The sequence below is a fragment of the Rhinolophus sinicus genome, linkage group LG02, assembly GCF_036562045.2.
Source record: "Rhinolophus sinicus isolate RSC01 linkage group LG02, ASM3656204v1, whole genome shotgun sequence".
In the NCBI taxonomy this organism is placed as follows: Eukaryota; Metazoa; Chordata; class Mammalia; order Chiroptera; family Rhinolophidae; genus Rhinolophus; species Rhinolophus sinicus.
The window spans coordinates 117,094,241-117,117,976 of NC_133752.1; the positions used below are offsets into that span (position 1 = coordinate 117,094,241).

Consider the following 23,736-nt stretch of genomic DNA (forward strand, 5'->3'; position numbering starts at 1 on the left):
CAACAGTAACACTATCATAGTAGGGGACTTCAACACACCTCTGACAACAAGGGACAGGTCTTCCAGACAGAAAATCAATATGGAAACAACAGCCTTAAATGACACATTGGACCACTTGGATTTAATCGATATTTTCAGAGCATTTCACCCCAATGCTGCAGAATACACGTTCTTCTCAAGCGCACATGGAACATTTTCCAAGATAGACCATATGTTAGGCCACAAAACAAGTCTTGATAAATTTAAGAAAATTGAAATCATACCAATTGTCTTCTCTGACCACAGTGCTATGAAATTAGAAATGAATTACAGGAAAAAACTAGAAGACACGCCAATTCATGGAGGCTGAATAACAAGTTACTAAATAATGAATGGGTCAACCAGGAGATCAAGGAAGAAATCAAAAGATATCTCGAGACAAACGAAAATGAAAACACGACGACCCAAAATCTATGGGATGCCGCGAAAGCAGTCCTAAGAGGGAAATTCATCTCATTGCAGGCCTACCTAAAGAAACAAGAAACATCACTAATCAACAGTTTATCTTCACACTTAAGGGATCTGGAAAAAGAACAGCAAAATAAGCCCAAAGGGAGTACAAGGAAGGAAATAATAAAGATCAGAGTGGAATTAAATGAAATAGAAACCAGAAAAACAATACAAAAGATCAATGAATCCAAGAGTTGGTTCTTAGAGAAGATAAATAAAATTGACAAACCTTTAGCCAGACCCATTAAAAAAAAGAGAGGACCCAAATTAATAAAATCAGAAATGAAAGAGGAGAAGTGACATCAGACACTGCAAAAATACAAAAAAAATTAAGAAATTACTATGAGCAACTATATGCCAACAAATTTGACAACCTGGAAGAAATGGACAATTTTCTAGCGTACAGTCTTCCAAGTCTAACTCCAGAAGAAACAGAAAACCTGAATAGACTGATTACCACCAGGGAAATTGAATCAGTAATCAACAGTCTCCCAACAAACAAAAGCCCTGGACCAGATGGCTTTACAGGTGAATTTTACAAAACGTTCCAAAAAGAATTATCACCTATTCTCCTCAAGCTCTTCCAAAAAATCCAGAAGGAGGGAAGACTCCCAAACACTTTCTACAAAGCCACTATCACTCTGATCCCAAAATTGGACAAAGACACCACAAAAAAAGAAAACTACAGGCCAATATCACTAATGAACATAGATGTAAAAATCCTCAACAAAATATTAGCGAACAGAATTCAGCAATACATTAAAAAGATCATACACCATGATCAAGTGGGATTCATCTCTGGTATGCAAAGGTGGTTCAACATCCGCAAATCAATTAATGTGATATGCCACATTAACAAAATGAAAAATAAAAATCGCATGATCATATCAATAGATGCAGAAAAAGCATTTGATAAAATCTAGCAGCCATTTATGATACAAAACCCTTAAGGAAGTGGGAATAGAGGGATCATATCTCAACATAATAAAGGCCATATATGATAAACCCAGAGCTAACATCATACTCAATGGGGAAAAGCTAAAACCATTACCCTTAAGATCAGGAACAAAGCAAGGTTGCCCACTTTCTCCACTTCTATTCAACATAGTGCTGGAAGTTCTAGCCACAGCAATCAGACAAGAAAAAGAAGTAAAAGGCATCCAAATCAGTAAGGAGGAAGTAAAATTGTCATTATATGCAGATGACATGATACTATATAGAGAACCCTAAAGACTCCACCAAGAAACTATTAGAGCTGATAGATGAATTTAGTAAAGTAGCAGGATACAAAATTAATATTCAGAAATCAGTTGCATTTGTATATACCAATAATAAAACATCAGAAGGAGAAATTAAAAAAGCAATCCCATTTACAATTGCTCCAAAGGACTATAAAATACCTGGGAATAAATTTAACCAAAGAAGTAAAAGATCTGTACTCAGAAAATTATAAGACATTGAAGAAAGAAATGAAAGAAGATATAAATAGATGGAAACACATACCATGTTCATGGATAGGAAGAATTAATATAGTTAAAATGTCCATACTGCCTAAGGCAATATACATATTCAATGCAATTCCTATCAAACTATCAACAATGTTTTTCACAGAAATAGAACATATAATCCTAAAATTTGTATGGGACCATAAAAGACCCCGGGTAGCCTCAGCAATCTTGAGAAATAAGAACAAAGTGGGAGGTATAACAATACCTGACATCAAATTATACTACAAGGCTACAGTAATCAAAACAGCATGGTACTGGCATAAAAACAGACCCATAGATCAATGGAACAGAATAGAGAGTCCAGAAATAAATCCATGCCTATATGGCCATTTAATCTATGACAATGGAAGCAAGAATATACAGTGAGGTAAAGACTGTCTATTCAATAAATGGTGCTGGGAAACCTGGACAGACACATGCAAAAAAAATGAAGCTGGACAACCACCTTACACCATATACAAAAATAAATTCAAAATGGCTTAAAGACTTAAATGTAAGATCTGAAACCATAAAATTCCTAGAAGAAAATATAGGAAGAAACTTCACAGACATTACCCAGAGTAAGATTTTTACTGATATATCCCCTTGCACGAGGGAAGTAAGAGAAAAAATAAACATGTGGGATTACATCAAACTAAAAAGTTTTTTCACAGCAAAGGAAACCATTAATAAAACAAAAAGGGATCCTACTGAATGGGAAAATATATTTGCCAATGATATATCTGATAAGAGGTTAATACCACAAATTTATAAAAAAATACTTAACTCAACTCCAAAAAAACAAACAACCCAATTAAAAAATGGGCAGAGGACATGAAGAGACATTTTTCTAAAAAGGACATACAGATGGCAAACAGACATATGAAGAAATGCTCAACCTCACTAACCATCAGAGAAATGCAAATCAAAACCACAATGAGATACCACCTCACCCCAGTCAAAATGGCTATTATCAATAAATCAACAAACAACAAGTGCTGGTGCGGATGTGGAGAAAAGGGAACACTTGTGCACTGTTGGTGGATTGCAGATTGGTGCAGCCACTATGGAAAACAGTTTGGAAGTATCTCAAAAATCTGAAAATGGAACTACCTTATGATCCAGCAATTCCACTCCTAGGTATCTATCCGGAGAAATCCAAAACTCCAATTCAAAAATCTTTATGCACTCCTATGTTTATTGCAGCACTATACACAATAGCCAAGACATGGAAACAACTGAAATGACCATCGGTAGATGACTGGATTAAGAAACTGTGGTACATTTATACAATGGAGTATTGCGCAGCCATAAAGAAGAAAGAATTCTTATCATTTGCAACAACATGGATGGACCTAGAGAACATTATGTTAAGTGAAATAAGTCAGACAGAGAAAGAAAATACCATATGATCTCACTTATATGTGGAATCTAAAGAAAAGAATAAGTGAATAAACTAATTAGAAACAGTTTTGGAGACATAGAGGAAAAACTGAGGGTTGCTACATGGGCCCGGGTTGGGGATAAGGGGGAAGGTGAGGGGATTAGAAAACAGTCGGTAACCACAAAATGGCCACGGGGTTACGAAAGTTAATTTGGGGAATGTAATCACTAATGTTGTAAAGATTTTGTAGGGTATCTGATGGACATGTGTCCCATTTGGGAGACCACCTCAGGGATGATGTAGATGCCTGATCTCTCCACTGTACACCTGAAGCTGAAGCTGAACAATAATGAATGCCAACTATAATTTTTATATATATATATATATATATATATATATATATATATATATATATGTATGTATATATGTATATACTTACAAGAAGCGGAGTACAGCGTTAGGAATAGAGACAGTGGAAATGCAATGGCTCTGTGCGATATCAGAGGGGTAGTGGAATGGGGGTGGGGGATTCACACAGTGTGAGGGATATAAAAGATAAATGTCTAAGTATTACTTTGTCTTGTGCACCTGAAACTAATAAAAACAAAATGATTGTTTAAAAATAAATAAATAATAAAAAATAGTAAAGTGAATGGAAAAAAAGAATTAAAATTCTATTTAGTTACTATTTTATATGGGATTATAAAGCAACAGATAATGACTGATCTAGTGGTTGAACTGTTGTAAAGGTTTCTCCCAAAATATAATTTCCCATCTATTCACAAGAAAATTAGGTTTTTTTCATGGTGCCTAAAAGTTGGAAGTTTTTCATTTTTTGCTTTTCTTTTAAAGTGTCTAAAGAGTGGTCTAACAGTGAGATAACCAATGGGGAAAACATATACCAACAGCTGTTTCTTCACCCAAAACACCTGCATTCATAGTCATATTCAGCAGCATGAAGTCAGAGTTTTGTAGGTTGAGAAACTGGTAGAAATTTCTACCAGACTCTATTTAAATTTAAAATTAAAGTAATAAAATAGTGATTAGAAGTGTTATCCTTTTTAATTGTTACATTTGGTTATCAATACTGTTTCCAGATGTCCATTCTACAATTAGTTCTTTCAACAGATGGCCATTGACACCTGCTCTGTGCCAAGCTCTGTTGAGGTCCCCAAAATACAGTAGTAAACAGAGTAGACAACTGACTCTTAGAGATTCTGTTCCACTGAGGGAAACAGATGATTGAACAAATTAAAAAATAAATATGTAATACAACATCAGGAAGTCATAAATTCAATGAAGAAAAAATACAACTGAGTAAAGGGATAGAGACTGAGTAATCAGCTTCCCAGATATTTGAGGGCCTTCTTTGAGAAGGTCACAGAATCAGTATAAAAGGGTGATGGGACACTTAACAACGTGAGGCACGGGACAGGCCTTTCTGCACATTTTAAGATTTAAATGTGGGCATCTCCTTTTTAACCTTCGGCCATTACCAGCCCCTCCCCACAGATATTGTTCTTTTAAAACTCTATTCAGGGTAAAAGTAAGTTAATATTTGCTGCGTAAAGGGGTGGCTTTTTTTAATGTGTTGTTGTTTTATTTTCCACATCTGGACAACGAAATACTATTTAGCCAAATATTTGTGAATTCTTTTTCATTTTATAAATATTGTTAAAATTCCAATGTGATTGATGCAACATTTGATCTTTTTACTTTTCCAAGAATTTGATAATAATCAATTCTCTGAAAGGAGACAGGCTTTTTCTTTCAAAGTTTTCAGAAATAGGATGCTTTGACAATTGTCTTGCTGTTTAATACAGATAAACTTAGTTTGACTTCAGAATTAATGATGAAAATATTCTCTGGTCTGTATTTATAAACACCCACCTTAAAAATTAGTCATTTGTAAGAACGGGTAAAGAGTCCCCAACTTTTCTTCCACCAAGGCCTCCTTTCTTCAGCCCTCATGGAGTCAATTGCTTTTCTTTCCTCAGGATTTTTTATTCTTTGAATTCAGAACTCTTCCCAGTAATTACATTGGGAGAACTTAAAAAGCAGCAATATGCTGTGTTAGATTCCACAGTGTTTTTGTAGCTTTCTTTTTTAAGTAAAATGGTTGGGGAACTTCTGAGCCTTTCTAGCTCTGCTTTTTAAAGGATTTTCCTGTTTCACACAGTGGCTGCTAGTCACGATGGATCAGTGTGGGCGGAGCTGGGATCAGAAGTTTAGGGGTAAGCTTGAGAGCTAAGGAATTCCAGCCCAATGGACCCTATGACGTCATGACAGAGATCAGAAACACTGCATATCTGAAAAGGCCTGTGCAAAGAAACCTGTTACTACTTTTGTCTGTTTCAATATCCATTCCCTTTCTGTTGGTGGTGCCTTGATTTTCCCTAGGGAACATCCCTTTTCCTCTGTGATTTCTCAGATTGAGTGGGACTAATAATACTCCCGGCATGACCAAATAAACTGGTGAGTTCCGAGCATTTGAGTGCCCTGCCTCAGGATGGGACCTGATCCAGATCAGCCCAATGAAATGTAATGCCAGGCCTTTGGCTGGCCCACGGGGAGAGAGAAGCTGTTCTTTCTGGGAATACTAAAATGGCATTATTTGAGTCTGGGGCTGCCGGAAGCTGATTTGCCACATCAATGGAGGAGAACCTGTTTGAAAAGGAATCTAATAAAATGAAAAGCACATTAGAGAGGTAAGGGATGGGGAACCAAGTTCTGTAACATTGTCTGGTTCTTGAATCCAGATAGTTCTGAAATCATTCGTACTCATGGACTGACTTCTCAGTTCGTTTGCAAATTGATCTGAGTTTATGTCACTTACAGCTGATTAGACACTAAAGGAAGACCTCAGGACTGGTAGGTAAGAAATCAGTCAAAACAGAATGGAACAAAAAGATCTAAGTAACCAATAGCTTGGGATGCACACGGCTGCATACTTTGAGATAATCATACCAGGAAACAAAAGCACCAACTGAATCCTGATCTTAGGTAGGGACTGCTTCCTCTCTCGCCTCTTAATTTTTGCATGGCGGCTCTAAGGATATGGCTGTGTAGGACTTAGCTGTAGCTGAAGAGAGAACCTACAGAGCTACACATAATTTAGTATTGCCTGGAACAAAATATGAAGCACTAGGATGACTAGGAGAGTCTTTCCACCCTGAGCAGCTACAGGATCAGTAAAAAGATTTCAGGACAAGAGTGGAGTTTCTGCTAATTACTACATGTGGTCACCAATAAAGCATTCATGCTTTCTGAGCTTATTTTCCTCCTTGATGAAATAGAAGAAAGTTCTACTACTTAATCCTCACAGCAGTTCTGATGTTATTCAAACTGGGACACTTCTGAGAATAAAGAGGGAGTATTGATAATCACAAGGGACAGCCCGCCTCAATTAGGACTGTTCCAGGCAAATCAGGACCTGCGGGCGCACCCTTCCTGAGTCAGTCCTCCTGGGTTCTTCACACCTACCTTCTGCCTTTCGTCATCTTTAGAAAAAAGAGAGCATTCTAAACAGCTTGTCTTTCTTGCCTGTATACAGCTGACTGCGTCATGGTACCAGGCACTGCTTTTTATTCACCTTGTTTCATTGCATCTTCCCAGCAACCCTATGAGGTAAGAATAACTTAGAGATGAGAAACAGCCGTGGAGAGGTTGGATGCTCACACTTGCTGCCAGCAGAGCAGCAGTGGGCCGACCCTAGGGAACCTGGCCCTCAGAGGCCAAAACCTTCGCTCTTCTCACAGCACTCTGCTGACTCTTTGTCCTTCAGATATCTAGGTGGGAACAGCCAACCTCACTTTCCTCTGCATCATTTAAAGTCTGGGGGCTCATAATGTCCAATGAGATAGATAATGTTTTTTAAAAATCAGAGATTTACCTCATAGTCTTTCCACTGTGGCTTCTGAAAGCTGTGCTAATAAAAACCAAAGGGAGTTCTCCTTTACGTGTCAGTAGAGTCTGGGTGTCTGTGCTCAGAATGGAGAAACTGTGCCAGGTCTCCTGTGGTCTGAGCCCTGCCACCTGTCACAGAAGCTCCTAGAAGGGTGAAAATGAAAGTGAGGTCCCAGCTCCATCTTAAACAGTCCCTGGACGTGGTGGTGAACTGGTGAGTTTGACACCCAGACTGGAACATTTCACCACCCTCCTCTCCCATTCCACAAATTTATTTTCGGTAATCATCCTGTAATAATCAGTAATAATTATTTTTTTTTCTTAACTTGTTCTTTAGTTTTCAAATAAACATCAATTTTAAAAAGAAGAAAAATTATACTTTTAATGATCCTGTTTAAGCTTGAAAAATACTTCATGTATTAAAAATTTGTGCATAAAAAACAAAAATATTACAACTTGCAGTTCACACAAATAAAGATCCCAAGATTCTGTCCCAAAGAGTGATAGAATTGAAGCAATTCAGTTCCTTTGCCTTCACAATTACTGTGCTATTCTCATTGCTGTTGAATGTGTGATTTTAAAGCAGGAATGCATGATACCACCGCACCACACAGACTAGGAGCATGAACTTACAAGCACTCACCTGGGTCTGTGTGAGTTGGAAGCTGACTACGTACCTGGACATTTTCCAAAATAATTTTCATGTCAGATTTAATGTTTATTAAAGGATAGGTAATAAAACTGTGCTAATTTGAAACTTATACATGTATTATACAATTCAGTGGTTACCACAACAATTATTTAGAATGTAGACTAAGAAAATATTTTTTTCAGGGAGGAGTATTTTACCACTGATATGATTTAGAAATGTGTTGAATGGTGATAATGATAACAGACTGGATAACTATTGTTTTCAGATTCTCTACAGTCAGTGTGGTTCCGTGTTGGCTAGACCAGAGCTTCCCATGGCCCTGAACGTGGGGCCCCACCGCCTAGGAGAAATGAAGGTCAGTGTTCAAAAATATTTATGTAATCCTGCTCACCCCAATTTTGTCCATCAAATGTCATCTGTCATAAAGAAATGGATATTGGGGAAAAAAATCACAATTTTTGACAGATTTTGAGAGAGGTTTGCCATAAAATATTCTTGTTGAACCCTTGATGCCACAGGCTGATGACCTGGATTTGTCCCCGTTGATACTCCACTCCCAAGGAGCAGGGCAATAGCCCCGTTTACATACCTGTCACCACATATGTTTAATCAAAACACTGAATTTTGAACTAGAGTTGATCTGAAATGTCACATATAGACCAACTGATTAGTGACCCTTCACTTCTCTATATAATTGACAGTAAAGACTTGTAGATGGTCTGTCTGCTTGATTTATAGCTACCCAAAGGTTTTCATCAGCATTCAGAAGTTCAGTTTGATTACCTCAAATCAGCCTGAATTTGAACTTCAGCTAAAAGTGCTGAGGCAGTGCGTTTTTTTGATCTTGTCCTTAGAAAACTATGAAATAGAACTAATGACATGGTTTCCCTTATTGGAGAAATTCTGTTCTCAGTGGCCTTGCTAAAAAGTTTGCCTCCCAAGCTATGGTATTTCAGGAGGAGAATAAAGAGCCACCGCTGTGTGCATAAGAGCTGCAAAGGAAATATGCCAAGGAGAAAAAGACAAGACGTGCTCAGGCAGCATTTACAAGGTGATGGCAGCACAGGAGAAAAATGTAAGAAACGTAGAGCTGAGAGAGAGTAGAAGAAAAACGTGAAATGTGGGAAAGCAACAGTAGTAATAACAACAAACATACTAAATTGGAAACTAGAAACAGTGTATGAAGCCTATGAATAAAGCTGGTGAAGCTCCAAAGATGGAAACCATCCCAACCAGTGAAAGTGGAACCACAACAGATATTTCACATGACAACTCAGAACCAGGTAACTGACCAAGACAGCAGACCAAGTGAGAGGTAGAGAAGCAACCCAGACCTGGTCCTTTCGGGCTCCTGAACTTGACTCCATACCTTGTGTCAGAATAATCAGTGACCAAAGGAAATTATTTTTAAGTACAGAGGTAGGGATATACTTAATTTTATATTTGGCTGCATATGTTTAAGATCTTAATACTTCTATAATCAAAATTATAATGTATTAGATTCAACCATTTGAAATTGCCAATATGCACTATTTTTTTTTGTTTGTTTTACCTATAAAAATTGTAATGTAATATGGTTCAGACTAATAGATATGCAGATATTCTCAAGCAAACTTTTGTTTTAAAGTCCGTGTTGGAGACCAAGGAGAGCTTTGGCTGTTAACAAAGATTTCAACATTCTCCCGGAGTTTGTGATTTATGAATTTGGTGCCATCTCGGGAAGTGATAATCCTTGAAGTGTTCAGCCTGCCCCTTCCCTGGATGTGAGAAGAAGCTGGGGAAAAAGAGAAGTTCTAGAATTATGTAGACTGAGGGAGGTGGTGTAGCTTCTGTACCTGTTTATTTCTTTTTATTGCTTTGCTTATTATTTCAAACTCATTTGACTTTGGGTTCCAGATTTGTTTCTCTCTTTGTAAACTATATTTTGAAATGATTATCTGGCCCATCTGTTTGCTTCTCTTAAATGAAATGTAAAAGGCTTTTGTTTTAAATTTCAGGTGCTTTAGGTTTGACTCTACTATTCATCTTCTAAGGCAGTTTGGCCATGGTGGTGAATATTTTGCTTCCAAGAATAGAGAAGCCTTGCTGTTGAGAATCTTTTTCTTTAAATGAATGTGCATTTTAGTACAAAAACAATTCTCAGGTTTTAATAGGTTGATTTGCTTGCCTCTGATTTTATGTTGTCTTTTCTCTCTCTCTCATTCTTTCCTGTCCTATCCCCCTATATTTATGCTACTATCATATTTCTTTTCATTATCCCATCCCCTCTACAAGGAACCCAAGATAAGCCACTATTTCTTTCTCAAGAAAGAAAGGAAGGAAGGAAGGAAGGAAGGAAGGAAGGAAGGAAGGAAGGAAGGAAGGAAGGAAGGAAGGAAGGAAGGAAGGAAGAAAGAAAGGATGCCTATAGGATCACATTGATTCCCGTAGGCCCATGGGCCCTTTGCATAAATGATCATGGTGCATTAGGTAATGACCCTTCATTGACCAATCAATAATATTGAGTGCCTAATTTGTGCAGAATACTATACATAGAATAACGTGGGTAATGATGAGAACACATTTCATAAGAGACATTGAAATATTCACAGACATAGATTTTCTTGGCAATTATGATTTTGAGATCCATTTATAATGGACACATATTTGGAATGGAATAAAGCTGGAGACTCTCACAAAAGTTTGATGCATACCTTTTTGATGAATCTGACCATTGTGATGCTTGCCATTTATCTGTGTATCCATCCACTGTGTACCACTGGTGGTGCAATACTATGTAAGGTATGCAGGTAACAGGTAGACAGTTGTTCTGGGGATGGTGAAAGTCCTGCCTTACCAAACATTCTCTCCTTCCCATCACCTCTATCATACTACTAAAACGTTTTCTTCTTGAGGACTACCTTAAAGGTACATTTTTTTCCATGTAATATTTTGTTAACTGGGACAGGATGCTTCTTATCTAGCCACACATTAGAAAAAGGAGCCGATCCTATCTTCACACAGCAGAAAACAAGGTTGCAAGCAATTGTGACACAGGACCGTTTTACTTTGACGTAATACAAGTGGTTTGGAAAAGAGCTAAAAGAAAAATCATCTTGAATAGCCCTAGGGAAGGAAAAGAATGCTGGGTCTCTCAACAAATAGTGCTACTGAAAAGAAGGAACAGATGCCAAAGAAGGGAACTGAAGAAACGTCACGAAGCATTCACTCTTGTCGCAATTTAGCTTTTGCCCAACCTGAGTAGGGAAGTTCCTGTGAGCAGCAGAGCAATTTGTTTGAGAGTCTCGGAAAGAAAGCATTTAGCAGCCTCCTAGTTGGGCAGGCTCATGTAGAGCGCGCAGCTCATCTGGGTTTGTCTGGGACTTCCTTGGTTTTAACATTGAATGTCCCACATCCCTGGAATTTCCTCAGTCCCAGGTACACCGGGATTGTTGGTCTTTCTAGCTCATACGCCAAATACTGAAAACACCGCCATCTGATTCATAAATAATTCTGCTAGGAAATCTGCATAAAAGTCATCATTATACGGGCTAGGGCAAATAGTGTGGTTCAAATGCAAATCATTTATTTCTTCCTGCATTTGCCAGAATTTCTGGACCATCTTTATAGAAGGTTATACTGTCCCTTGTTTTTCCTTAGCACTAGCCTCACCTTTTCTCATTCCCTATAATTGTTTTCCTTTTCAACAGTAGAAATCAATTCACTTTAGGAATATCACCTCCTAAAATTATTGTTTGGTGCTATGTGAGAAGATTCTCTAAAGGCTCTAATAGGAGTTGTGAAGCTGAGAGATTTCAGAGGTGTCATTCTCACTAGAATTCAACAGTGGCCACCTGTTTCTACATGGAGATAAGTGTGAAGTGTGGTGGTGATTTCAGGAACGCCAGGTCCTTGGTCCTGAGAGATAAGTAGTTAATGATTTTTTTCATTGGAGGCCTCAAATATTCCAAGATGTGCAACGCTTATAAAATGTGTGCTTGCCTTTGTCTGGACAAGTCTTCGTTTAACGATAGTTTATGGAAAGACATTAAGCTATAGTTATAATCCTGTATGTTGGTGAGAATCTATGGCAACACCATAAAATCATTTATAAACTTCATAACTGGAGAATGTTTTCCAAAAGTTTTAAAATAAGATTAAATAATTCACTAAAATAAGTCACCTAGGTGAAATCTATGGCATTCTACTACCTGAAGATATTTGTAATAATGTTTCATCCCATGCTAATTCTTTGCTACAAGATAGTCATATTCTTATGTCCTTGATAAGGAAAACAATGAGAACATTTATAAATTAGGGTTTTGTTCGTAAAGTCAACTTTCCACTGACTTGATTAACAGTGGAGAGAAAATGTATTGCTTTCTTTTCCTTTAAGCTGAATCACAGTTAAAACAAAAATTGACCAAAAGTGGTACAAAACTCAACTAAAAGTGCAACCAATGTTTAGAATACAATTACTATTGAATTGAGGTCATCCCAAAGTGGAAAATCAATACGAGGACATTAGTTTAGGAACATTAAACTTTACATAAACTGTTAGTGGGGGCAGGAGGAGGGACAAGCCTGAAGGTTTTAATCCGCAAAATAGTCTACTATTTTTGGTGTTCTTAGTTAAGTGCTCTTTCATTTAAGTTTTGAACAGCAAGAATCTTAATAACTAAAGTTTACTGTGTTTTGTGTGAAGTAGGTAAAGTTTACTGGTTTCTTCACATGTAAAAATCTCATTTAAGTCACCCAACAATTGTATGTGGTAGGTACAGTGATAATTCCCGCACATTTACATCTTGAAGTCTAGGAGGTACCTACGAAGGAATGCATCATGTGGCCCACACCTTCTGAATCAGGGTCTCTGGAGGTGGATCCAGGGTCCTCATTTTTAACAAGTTCCCAGATAATTTTTATACCCGCAAAATAAAATACATATCTAATAATTAACAGTCTGCTATTACCATCAATAGTATTATTACTCTTTTAGTGACTTTCCTGAAATAGCCAGTACCCTGCCCTCATTTTTAGCCAGAGCAGGCACAATAATTTCCCAAATTAGTCTGTGGTGTACAAGACTTTCTGAACACAAGAGGGAATTTATCTTAATAGCACTCATATAAAACATATGAATGTATCTAGGAAGCAAGTTAAACCTCCCTAGACTACTAATGCAAATACCTTGAAAATTTTAGTGACCATTAAGGTAATACAGCCTTTTGTCTGTGTTCTTCACATATTTTGTAATAGTGAAGAGTGGCTGCAGTCAGGAGCCAGCAGGAGCTGGGGAGAGAGAGAAAGTCCATTTCGATTCACGGTCTCCTAGAAATGCCCTTCCTGGTGAGTTCACAAAGAAGTAGACACTGAATTGCATGAATATCTTTGTAAGAATATCACCCAGGAGGTTTATTTAAAGGCAAGAAACACATGGTACTAAGGAAAGCGTAAGAGTAGATGCAATGGAGAACTGGTTGCTGTAAGGTCGGAGAGTTGGGGCAGAAAGAAATGCTCCTTCATGTCGTATGGACAAGTAGAGCAAGTATTTTGAAACCAGGGCTTTGACAAAGATTTCACAGTGTGGACTAGATTTCTCTTCAAAAAGACTGAAATAAGTGTTTACTTGCCTCCCCCCGCCCCCCACCCCAAACATATATTTACTGTCATGTAAGTCTGAGCTGCCAAACCTGAGTTTCTGGATGTACCAGTGAGGGCAAAGTGCATTTTGGTCAACATGGCCTATTAGGAATTGCCATCTCTCCTTTTATCGCTTTCCCTATCCACTGCCTACCTGCCCCTCTCCTTTCTCCTTCCTCCTGGGAACCTGTTCTCTCTCTCTCTCTCTCTCTCTCTCTCTCTCTCTCTCTCTCTCTCTCTGTCTCTCTCATTCATCTCTCTGAATCTTACTCTTTCTCCAGTCTCATGTCCATTCCCCATGTCATGTTCCCAGCCCACAGTAATTTCTCCTTTTCCTGATTTCTCATATTACCAATTGTCTGGGCCAAAGACTTTGGCTCATAGATATTCTAACTCACATTGTTGTCCAATTGTGTTTTACATATGAGGTCTGACAATTAAGTTTGCAAACTCATCCTGGAAAAAGTGCTACATACCTAATGGCTGAATATCACTACAGTCTCCTTCGAAGTACTCCCCTTGGGAAGCTATGCACCAATGCCAGCTCCTAGTCCACCCTTCAAAGCAATTTTGGAACTTTTTTTCTGGAATGTCTGTTGTCAGAGTTGTCATCATATTACCCTTGATGTCCTGAATCTCATCAAAATGTCTTCCTTTCAATATTTCCTTTATCTTCGGGTAAAGAAAAAAGTCATTGGAGGCCAGATCAGGTGACTAGGGCAGGTGTTCCAATACAGTTATTTGTTTACTGGCTAAAAATTCCCTCACAAACTGTGCCATGTGAGCTGGTACAATGTCATGATGCAAGAGCCACAAATTGTTGGCGAAAAGTTCAGGTCATCTAACTTTTTCACGCAGCCTTTTCAGCACTTCCAAATAGTAAACTTGGTTAACTGTTTGTCCAGTTATCATAATGAATAATCCCTGTGATATCAAAAAATCCCTCTGATATCATTGCAACAAGTTTGCAAACTTAATTGCCAGACCTCGTATAAATCCAGTTCCTTCAACTAGATCCTAAATGTATGAGACCCAGAAAGAGAACATACATTGCTTTTTTATTTCCAACAGGGTACACTACCAGTGTTCAATAAATATGTGGGGTTTTGAATCACATTGAATTTTTTTCCATTTTCCTAGTCAAATGTATCTCATTCATTGTTCTTGCCCAGCCATGCTAATTTTCATCTGTGACTCCTTTAATAGGCTAAGGGAGAAAAAAAAAGAGTTAGCAATCACAGTCCAGTTATTCATTTATGGAAGGCAAAGTGTTGAAGAATATTATTAACTCTACTAAAGAATTTAAAAATAACTAACAAACTGAATTTCGTCTGAAAATTTACTGAGTTCATACAAGAAAAGTGAAGACGGTTATATTTCAACTCATGTTGACCAGTTGAACGGTAATAGCAATCCGTCGGTAGATAGAGCCCACATACTACTTAGAGAAACTACCTGACAGTCAATATAAATTTCAACTCTACAAGTATCCATTGAAAACATGTCTATGTAGAAATAACATCAATTTATAAAAATGCCTTTCCTACTTAATTGGATCATTGCTTATGTTTGACACGAAGACTTTTTACGTAATTGTTAGACGTTGCTTTCTGACATTGGTTCTATTGCTAAACATGATCTGTAGGATTCTTCCAATTATAACCAAGTCATTCTTTCTAATAACAATGAAACTTTACCAAAGGAGAGTAAAATCTCATGGATAGTGATAAAGGCCAAAGGACAAGTAACCAGCATGCTTTAGGTGATCTTACTTAGTGAGTACAAGGTCTCAGTAGAAAACAGGTATTTGATAAACATTTGAAATATATGAAAGCAGGTTTGTACCTGTTTTCATCCCCAGTGTAATGAAGAAAGCATGAGCTGTGGAGTAGGAGAGCTTTACTTCAAACTCCATTTCTCGACTTTCTAGCTGTGAGACCTAGGACAAGAGGCTTAATGCATTTGAATATTAATTTCCTCATCTGCAAAACATATGTAACAATATTTCACTGGGTGTTTGAAAGTAATAAGAAACATATGTAAATATTTGGCAAAAAAATAAATTGCAGGTCCTCTTTGAATGATAGCGTTTGTACCTCAGTTTTCCATATCACACATGATGGGATTGATGTGGACAGTATAAAACAAAGATAATTAAAATTTATAATCTGAGACTCAGATCAAGAATTGTGACTTAAAGGTTAAGAATGAGTTTATGAATTAATCTGAAAAATGATGCTTCTCTATGTGTCTGTCACCAAGGCAACTAACAGCAGTTTCCTCTATGGATACCGGCCACTGTGAGTACCTAGTCCTGTAACGCAGGCCAACAATGAGGTAGCTGAGGGCCGCGAGGGGCCCATGTGTGCTTACCTGTGTGAGTACCTGATGGAACGCGCAGTCCCCACATTGTGCAGCAGGGGTCCAGAATCAGCCCCAAACCAGCCACAGCCAGGCACCTGCTGCCTGGAAGTCAGAATTGTCCCCGAGTGGTGGGATAGCCAGAGAAGAAACTAGAATTCCTCACAATGACATCTAGCCACGGTTCACCCTTTCTCTAGCATTTACTGTGTGCTGGCACTGTACTTTACAGTAATTATCTCATTTATTCCTCCCAAGAACCCTGTAGTAGGCATTACTAGCATCTTCAACTTACAGAGGAATAAATTGAAGCCCAGAGAGGTTGCGTAACTGGCCCTAAGGCACACACCTAAGAAAACTACCAGTGTCGAGCCCAGGCCATCTGACTCCACAGGCTGCTCTCTTAAATCCTTCTGAAAACAAAACACATCTAGATAAACTTACAAGAACACCAAAGGGGGTGCCTCTTGGATCTGGGATGGGGAGATCGATGTATGAAAGGAAGGGCAGTTCGGTCAGACTGCCCTGTGTAATTTCGTCAGTCTGGTATGCTCCTAAATGGCGTGGAATCTGCCCCCAGAAGAATGCTGGATGAGAACGTCTCATGATAAGAATGTCTGTGTGCTCTGTGTGTCCCAGGGACAGGGTGGGTTGTCTATTTCCAGGGCCTGGGGGCTGCTCAACCCGACTTGACCCACATAAGTGCCAGACGTGGGAGCGCAGGTGCAAGATCAACTGGTCTGTTTCTTGGGTGGAATTTTCCTGCTTAAAAAAAAAAAAGGCAGGAAAACAACAGCTTCCTATGACCTCATTCTGCTTAAAATTCCTGGATATGTCTCTATTTCTCCTCTGGTTCCAGAATTTTTCTTACTTACATTTAGGCTAAATTCAGCTTCTTTAAAAGGAAACAAGTGTCAACTTCATAAAGAACTGGTGTTGATTTTTTTTTTTTCCTCCCCAGAACATTTTGCACTACAGAGCCAAAGCATCTTATTTAATTGATCCCGGATTCAGATTTTCACCAGATGGTCAACTTTTCCTGAGGCGGTGGCTCATGGACTTTCTGCATTAGAACATCTGGGCATAGTGCTTAAAGGCAGTCATTGATTTATCAAAGCTATTTACTGAGTATATACTATGCGATAGGCATTATTGTGGTACTTTCCCCACACCTCTGAATTAGCGTCTCTGGAAGTAGGGACAGAAATCCTCATTTTAAACAATATCTCAGATCATTTTTATGCCCTCAAAATTTTGAAGACCACTGACCTATATCATGAACTCTTCCAATGCAGAGCATGGGGTTTACATAACTTTGTTTCTCGTAAATTGCCTGGCGTGATGGTATTAAGGTATGCTTGGTTATGATTCAATGAGGAAATGACTTTCCAAACTCACTGCTTGGAGTGACTAAGGAAGATCAAACCTATCATTTATTTTTGCTCATATTTTTAATTTTCTGGTTCTCAGCCTAGCTGCTCAGACACCTGTAAGTCAAGAATTTGTTTATTTCAGAGTTTTGATTTTTTTTTTTTTTTGGCCCAGGAGTGTATAAATCTTTGGATTATGTGTTTCTTTACTGGGATATTCTCAAAGTCCACTTTGCTTTTTTTATTATAAAATCAAAGATTGTCAAGTTTGAGTAGACTTTACAAGATAAGTATGTCAACCATTCATCAAGTACGTAAATTCTCCCCACAGTATACTCTCTGTATTAAAGCAGAGTAACTGCTGTAACAAACAGCCTGAACATATCATTGGCTTTATCACAAGGAAGTTTATTTCTCACTTATGTTTTATTCCGATGCAGATTAGCAGGATGAGGCTGTGTCATTCAGCAACTCAGGTTTCTTCCATCTTGTGGTTCTGTTTCCCTCTAGATAAAATAACCAAGGTCTCAAGATAACCCTTTCAGTCAGCAGATGGGGCGAGAAGGTGGCAATCACATACAGAGATAAAGTGCAGCCTGGATATGACGTCTTCCACTTTCATTCACATTTCATCAGCCAGAACTCAGCCACTGGCCCACACCTACCTGCAGAGGAGATTGGCACACGCAGTTGAAACATATGGCCATATATGCTCTTTGCCTTAGCCTCCAAGGGTTTATAGGGCTTCCCCACAATTCTTCTAGTGAGAGGGAACTCACTACTTTTTGGGTAAGATAACCTATCATCTTTAAACATCCCAGACAGTTAGAGTTCTTCTTTATATAGTTGAGGTGTATGTTACTGCACTGGCAAGATAGCACAGTACTTAGGAACGTGGGCTCTGGAGCCAGACTGCTTGGGTTTGTGTTATGGGAGTCTCGGTTCTTCTTGCCCAAGCAGTGAAGAATCAAAAGTCAATAAGCGAAGAGTATACAAGCATGGTTTATTAGTGATACATTCTCAGGGAAGAGAATAGGCCTAGCCAAGGTGGGAGGGAGAGAGAGAGGGAGAGGTAGAGAGAGAAGGAGAAGGAGAAAGAGTGTGAGGGAGTTACGTATTTATTTAGCAGGGAAAAGGTGGTGCGCACTCTTCCATGGGAGGGCGTGACCTCCTGAGATGGATGGAGGTCTGTTGACTCAGATCCTTATCTTGCTCCAGACCACCTCTTGTCATCTGTTTTTGCAAAAACAGATACATGGCTGGAGGCAGTTAATCAAAGCTATTAATATTTATGAGCTTTTTCTGCAGGCACTATGGACCCCCTCCCACCCCTCGTCCTTCTACATTTTCTAACTTCTACCTAACATTTGTATCCTAACTCCATCAACTTCATTTCTCAGAGTCTGTTTCCTCATAAGATAATCTATGTATTGCTTGACTTGCGCCTAACATGTAATAAATTCTCAACAGATGTTAGTTGTTAATATGTGGTATATTGGTCCTCGTTCTCCCCCTTGTCCTCACAGAGATACAGCCTCATCCTGCGATATCTTAAGGTGGCCTCATTTAGCATTCCTTTTCTATCCCGGCCACTCAGATTGTGACCCAGTGTTTCTACAGCCCTTTGAAAAGTGCGGCACTCTTACCAGAATATAAGATTCTAGTATGCTCTGACCAGGACAGAGAGCAGCAAAACTATAACTCCGTTATTGTTAACTGCTATACATCTATTGCTCACTCAGGTAGCCTATGATCACATTAGCTTTTTCTACCACCACCTCACCCAGCTGATACATATTGATCATATTTTCTACTAAAATTAATAAAATGTTATATAAATGTTATCTTTTTCATGGCTGTAGGGTCTTTTGGTTTCAAGAGAAGATTCTTATATTTATATCTACAAATTTTTAGTATATTCTATTTGATCGTGCATTTTTCATCTAAAAGGAAGAGTTACTGCACCCTTGGGGCTCTTCTGTGACCTAATAAGGTTAATCCAGTTTACTTGACACACAAGAAAGTGAGTAAGACTCACCTGTCAGTGTAAATTTTTTTCTGGCCTAGAGTACACAAGACACAACTGCTAATACCAGGAATATTTGATGAGCTGGTTGTGGGGACAGAGCCAGGAGTGCAGTTTCCAGGCTCTCGGCCTCACGTGGAAAGGTGCTCACTCAGGTAGTAAATGGCCATCAACTGTGATTGGATGGCCATCAGCTGTGGCTAATTGGCCGTCAGCTGTAACCAGTGAGCCATTGGCCACTAATATAACTGCCATGGTTATACTAGCAGAAAAATGGGGGCTAGCAAGGAGATGGTGGCTGAGCTAGCAAGAGTGGATTGCAGTTAGCACATGAGGTTGGTTGGCAGAGAAGCGGAAGGCAGGCTGTGGATCGTGTGGCTCCTGCTTCCTGTGTCTCCAACCCAGCTGCCAGCGAGAATATAGTGGTATGTCTCCCCTACCTATGGCTCCGTGGGTGTTCCTTTTTGGCCTCACCATGTCCTGTGTTTTTCTGTGGGGAGCGGAACCAGAGACCCAGAATGACACCCTGCATGACACTGGTACTTGTGCTTTTCAAAAATTATTATTTATTTTTGAAAAGTTAAAAAAAAAGACAAAACACCAACACATTCTTTCTTGACATGGAGACTCATAGCACTTTCCCAACCGTAATTTTTTCGTCCATTTCTTCTTTGTGGGCAGGAGTTTCTCTGCCACAGTAAAGTCTCAAGCCACATACAACTCAGACACTTTTGTGGACACTCTTCACTGATTCTCCTGACTTTGCTATATCATGCTTTGAAAGAATGTCTGTTGACCTACTGGTTGGTAAGAAACGAAAATGGAATTTTTGGTATAATTTCAAAATGAGCACCACGAAGTGCTGGGCCACACTTAGATGAGTGGCACTTCAATGAATACAAGGAGAAATTGTGTGCATTTTAACAAGATGACTTAAAAACAACAACAACAACAAAAAAAAACCTTACAGGACCAAGGCCGCTAATCCCTTTAGTTCACTTGGGCTGGGGGTGGGGAAAGCCCAAGACACAGAACAATGCAATCACCTTCTCCAGCAGCCCACATGCAGAGCTGATTTCTGAGAAATGAACTGTACTTTTATAGGTTTCATGATCAGCTGCTGGGTGACATGTCCCTGCACCAAGCTAACCACTAGTCTCGGATCTCATAGCAACACAGATAGCTTGGAACCCAAAATAGTCCTGCCCAGAGCTCTTTTCACTTCTTATCATTTGAGTAAGAGCATATGTAGGGAAGGTGTCTGTAAGCCGACAGCTGCTGATTTTCAGAGAAATGAGTGGATGTGTGGCTGCTTCCTTTTAATCAGTCATCGTCTATATCAGCACTGTTAATGCTTCCATTTACCAGCCACCTCTATCTATGCATATTTCCTTTCATCCAAGAATCTACTGGATTCTTGCAAATTCACTTGCACATATGATGTTTTCTTAGGGCTTAACATTGAATAAAATCCCCTTTAATCCCAACCCTTCTCCACTTTATTTTGTTTCTTAACAGTTCCCTTTTGTAGAAATGCATTGGAAACTAATCCCCAAGACCTTGAGAGACATACACACAAGAAAACCTTTTTAACTTTGCTAGAGGACCTGTAATCTGCCTCAAGCTTGGATATTATCTGATCCCAACTCCTCATTTCTTCATCCCTAGCACTCAGTTAGAAACTCTGCTGCCATGAAGTGGATTCCCCCTGAATAAGGGCATAGTGTCCACTGTGGTGACATTGCCTCCATCCATGACAGCTATGGGACCTGCAGCCTGAGAAAACTTTGCTTGCTAGTAGGTATAATGTAATTTTGAATGAATTCTTATCTAAAGAAAACTCTCTGGGCTTGCCCAAGAACAATTTATATCAGCAGAAGAAATCAATAAGGAAATTGTAATGGGGTATATTGTTGAAATTTATTGCGACAAGGGTGTATTGTAGTATAATGCAACACCAATAATGATTTTTAATTGCATATTTCTAGATCACCTAAATGATTTGTTCCTGCAGTAAATTTAATATAAGGAAACAACACAAAAAAATCCTCATTCTTCCCTTAATTTCTGCCAAGCCCCTCTTGAGTGGTTATATGCACACTTTTTGTACCTTGTCATTGAAAGGAGTTGAATAGCCGTATTTATTCTCTACAGTTCCTGTATGTTCTTGCGTTATGGTAAAAAACAACAAAGGATACACTTTTTTTTACTTTGTAGGAGCCAGGAGTTCAGAGTCGAAATTAAATGATCCCAAAAGAGATCTTCAAACTCTGAAGAAAGCCTAGCATATGAGAGTTTGTTCATAAAGACCAAGTAGAACTACTATATTGCAGAGGAAGCTAAGATTTGACAGAATTCAATTCAATTTGTAAGCAAGTTTTAAGTATTTACTATGGATAAGTCATTTATTTCAATTACAAGTGATCTATCCTGCCTTTAAAGCAAATTTGAAGAAGAGGAAGAAAAAGACAAGGAGGAGGGGGGAGAAAAGAGGAGAGGAGTAAGGAGAAGGTGATGATAATAACACCACCTGTTCAGGAATCAAAAAGTGGATCTATTCCGTCTGCCTTGCCCCCAGGAACCCATTCTCAGGTGTTGTCCCACTTTGACATTCACCAAGTCAGAGGAACATAGGACAATATGATCCTCCAAACTGCCTGCCCCGACGATATTCCCAAATGCCATGACTCTGCAAAGCTTTTAAAAGGGAACTAATATTTACTGGACTATTGGGCACTTTACATGCCTTAGATGCATGGCTTCATTTAATTGTCTAATTTATGAGGCAGGCAATGCAATGTTATTCCCATTTGTATAGACTAAGCTCAAGCAGTTGAGAAACTTGCCACCAGTCACTCAGCTAACAAGTGAGGAGCTGGCATTTAAATCTCTATCCTTGGATTGCCATGCCTAAGTTTGTCCCTTCATCTCATATGTACTTCAGCTCTGTTCTGCCAGGAGATTGATCTGGTATCTCTTTTCCAACCTGGTGGGCCTGGCTTTCTGGCATAGCTCACTCTAAATGGAGTTTCCTGTACCAATCCACATCCCCCTACCTCACTGATGAAACCATGCCCCAGCAATTTCATTTTGCTTTTGCAGGTCACTCTTCCTAACGTGGCTAGGAATTCACCTAACATAAAACACACCCTCCCTCAGTGTGAACTCCAACTTCACAGCACACTGGATACACTGACAGCAACCACACAGATCAAAGAACTCCAATTGAAAACACTGGGAGGAAAGTGGAAAATTGATTTAAAAAACAAACAAACCAAGCAACAACAACAACAACAATAACAACAAAACAGCATTCATTTGATCTGATAACATTGGCTAAAATCACTTTATTTCTGATCAGATCAGAAAATGCTATTGACCATGTTGCTATTTTGAGCTGTGAGTTCAAGCAGCCTTTCTTATGAAGTAGGGGTCTATCTTCCTGGGTATCCACAGGCCCTATAACTAAGATCTAAGAAAATCTCCTAAGATCCTTCACTGTGGCATGGTATTAATATTTTTCAAGCTTAGGGTGTCAGAGAGAAGATGTACCATCACAACCTATATTAAAGAGAAAAGAAAGAGTTTGGAGGTGAAGGGATTTAAATGTATGGAATGTTAACTCTGCCAGGTACTTAACCTGACACGTAGTTTACTTTCTTCATTCTCTCAACAATCCTGTGAGGTATAAATATTCTACACACACCACCTCCACCATCACCACCACCACCAGGAATCAAGGAGCAGCACTCTTTCTAGGTAGGCTCCAACAGCTGTGGAGTGGTGGCGCTGCGATTTGAACTCATGTCTCCCTGGGCTGTTTTCACTATATTGCATAATCTCCTAACGAGCAGGTCTCTATTTTAGGTCTTGGGGATTTAAAAGTGACAAAATAAGAGATCAGACAATTAAGTTTGTGAACTTGTTGCAACAATGTTGCTAACCTTTTTTTTTTTATATCAGAGGGATTATTCATTATGAATTTGTACCAACTGAACAAACAGTTAACCAAGTTTACTACTTCGAAGTACTGAAAAGGCTGCGTGAAACACTTAGACGACCTGATCTTTTGCCAACAATTCATGGCTCTTGCATCACGACAATCCACCAGCTCACATGGCACTTTCTGTGAGGGAGTTTTTAGCCAGTCAACAAATAACTGTATTGGAACACCCTCCCTACTTACCTGATCTGGCCCCCAATGACTTCTTTCTTTACCCAAAGATAAAAGAAATATTGAAAGGAAGACATTTTGATGACATTCAGGACATCAAGGTTAATATGATGACAACTTTGACAACAGCCATTCCAGAAAAAGAGTTCCAAAATTGCTTTGAAGGGTGGACTAGGTGCTGGCATCGGTGCACAGCTTCCCAAGGGGAGTACCTTGAAGGTGACCATAGTGATATTAAACAATGAGGCATATAGCACTTAAATTGTCC

At 38.9% G+C, this 23,736-nt stretch overlaps 1 long non-coding RNA gene across 1 annotated transcript in view; it reads left to right on the forward strand.

Moving 5' to 3' along the window:
* Positions 1 to 19,060, forward strand: part of LOC141570067 (uncharacterized) — a 61,253-nt gene extending 42,193 nt beyond the window's left edge. Inside the window, exon 4 of the long non-coding RNA XR_012493876.1 lies at positions 8,184 to 19,060. This is a non-coding gene — a long non-coding RNA (uncharacterized LOC141570067). The remainder of the gene's footprint in view (positions 1 to 8,183) is intronic.
* Positions 19,061 to 23,736: the final 4,676 nt, after the last annotated feature.